Below are 2,290 nucleotides of genomic sequence, written 5' to 3' on the forward strand. Positions count from 1 at the left end.
TTGCCCGGAGGTATTTTAATGTGGTTTTGAGCTGCACTTTCCCCTCCCAGTGGAGCAAATGCCAGATACAGAATCACCCATTATGGAAAGTGAAGTCAAGCTGTTTCCTTTGGCTGGGGAACCTGAACCCACAGGAAGCTGCCTTATACTGAATCAGACTGCTGGTCCATCAGTGGCAGTACCGGAGGTATTTTAATGGGGTTTTGAGCTGCACTTTCCCCTCCCAGTGGAGCAAATGCCAGATACAGAATCACCCATTATGGAAAGTGAAGTCAAGCTGTTTCCTTTGGCTGGGGAACCTGAACCCACAGGAAGCTGCCTTATACTGAATCAGACTGCTGGTCCATCAGTGGCAGTCTGGGACCTGCTCTCCAGAGTCTCAGGCAGAGGCCTTTCCCATCACCTACTGCCTGCTCCTTTTAATTGGAGATGCCGGGGATTGAACCTGGGACCTTCTGAGTGCCAAGCAGGTGCTCTCCCACTGAGACACAGCTCCTCTCCATAACTTGCATCATACAGCTGTTGGAAAGGCCTAAAAACCCTTCTAAAACATTGTTGAGGTTGTGTCTTTGTTTTTCTTCTAAGCCTACGCCTCCTAGAGTGACATCCTGCCGATTACCTGGCTAAAAGGAGATGAATGGCTTCTCCTTGCTCTGAAAACGAAGAGCAGAAGACCTACAGACATGCAAACAGCTGCATCCACGATCAAAGCATTTCTTCAAGCCAGCCTATTGATTAGCCGATAAAGAGATTACAACAGCACTTCATGAGACTAAACAAGGCCCACAGTCTCCCCGAGCTAATTTATCTCCAGTGTTCCCTCTAAGCTGAGTTAGTGTGAGCTGGCTCATAGTTTTTTAGCCTCCGGCTCACACCTTTTTGTCTTAGCTCAGGAAGGATGGCTCCAGAGCAAACTAATTTATGCAGCAGCCAAATCGCTCGCTGTTGGGTGTTACAAGTTAAAACACTTTACAGTATTTTCTGGGTTAATGATGTTTGTTAAGTCACATGTTTGTTTGTATCCAATCTGGTTTAGACAGTTAGAAAGCCCGGGAAGTTCAGATCTAGTTTGTTGTTCTGATTGGAGACCAAAGTGCCAAGTATTAGCATTTTATGGCTTCTCTTCCCGTCTTGTGGTTCTTTGTTCTGAGCAAGGAGAAGAAGCCTCTCTTCTGCCATTTTCAGTCTAGCTGTAAGGATGTAGGAATATTGGCTCTTTGTTATTTTACATCCCGTGTACCCTTTCCCATGCTAGGTTGTAGTAAACTTTTATTCTTTTAAACACACCATGGACTCTGCCTCTTTAATACTCTACTGATTCACTTTAAAATTAAGAATACCCTAACACTCGCTCACAGTTTTAATGCAAGAATACCCTAACACTCGCTCACAGTTTCAATGCCAGTAGCTCACAAAGTAGAATTTTTGCTCACAGGACTCCACAGCTTAGAGGGAGCATCATGTTATCTCGACTTCTATTGGTTACAGCTAAGCTAGGCGACCTCCTGTTTACATGCAAACACCGATTTAACTCTTTCATGACTGAAAGCAGTTGTCAACTTGTAAATATATTCCAACAGGAATCTCCCCCTCCCCATTAAAGGGGGCCTCTGGGGCAGGGATCCTGCTGGGCCCAGTCACACGTGGGGGGGTGCTGTGTGGGTTTCAAACCCGGCCTTTGCGCCAGGAGCAGCTCCTCAGAGAGCCTGGGGGCCCAGGCCACCCCCAGGACTAGCGCCTTCCTATCGTGGTCGAATCGATTCCAGGGAGGTCCTGAAGCGAAGGCCCCCCCCCCAATTTTGGCGGCCTTTCCCCAGCGCAGGGGCAGAGTCACCATGACGCAGACTGAGCACGCGCTTAGGGCACCAGGGCCAAAGGGGGCACCACAAAGTTGGGGAAAGGGTGAAAAGCTTTGTTTGTACAATATATTGTGTTATTGTTGGGTATTACAAGATAAAAACACTCAGTGTACTGTTTGTGTTGTCACAGGAAATCACATGTATTTGCATAAGCCAATGCTAGCTCAGTTCTGCAAGCCCGCGAAAAGCATCCCTGTTCTAGTAACTTGATTGGAAGCAAAGTGTCAGTGTCTTTGCATTTTATGGCTCCTCTTCCCCTCTTTGTTCTGTTTGAAGAAGAAGCATGTAAGAGAAGCCATTGAGCCTCTTCTAGTCTGTCCTTTGTAGAGTAAAGATGTAGCTGTTTAGCTGTGTTGTTATTTTACCTCCCAGTTACCTTTCCCTATGGTAGAATTTAGTAAAACTTTTATATTTTAAACACACAATGGACT

Source organism: Gekko japonicus, unplaced genomic scaffold (genome assembly GCF_001447785.1).
Source record: "Gekko japonicus isolate JY-2015 unplaced genomic scaffold, Gekko_japonicus_V1.1 scaffold955, whole genome shotgun sequence".
Classification (NCBI taxonomy): domain Eukaryota; kingdom Metazoa; phylum Chordata; class Lepidosauria; order Squamata; family Gekkonidae; genus Gekko; species Gekko japonicus.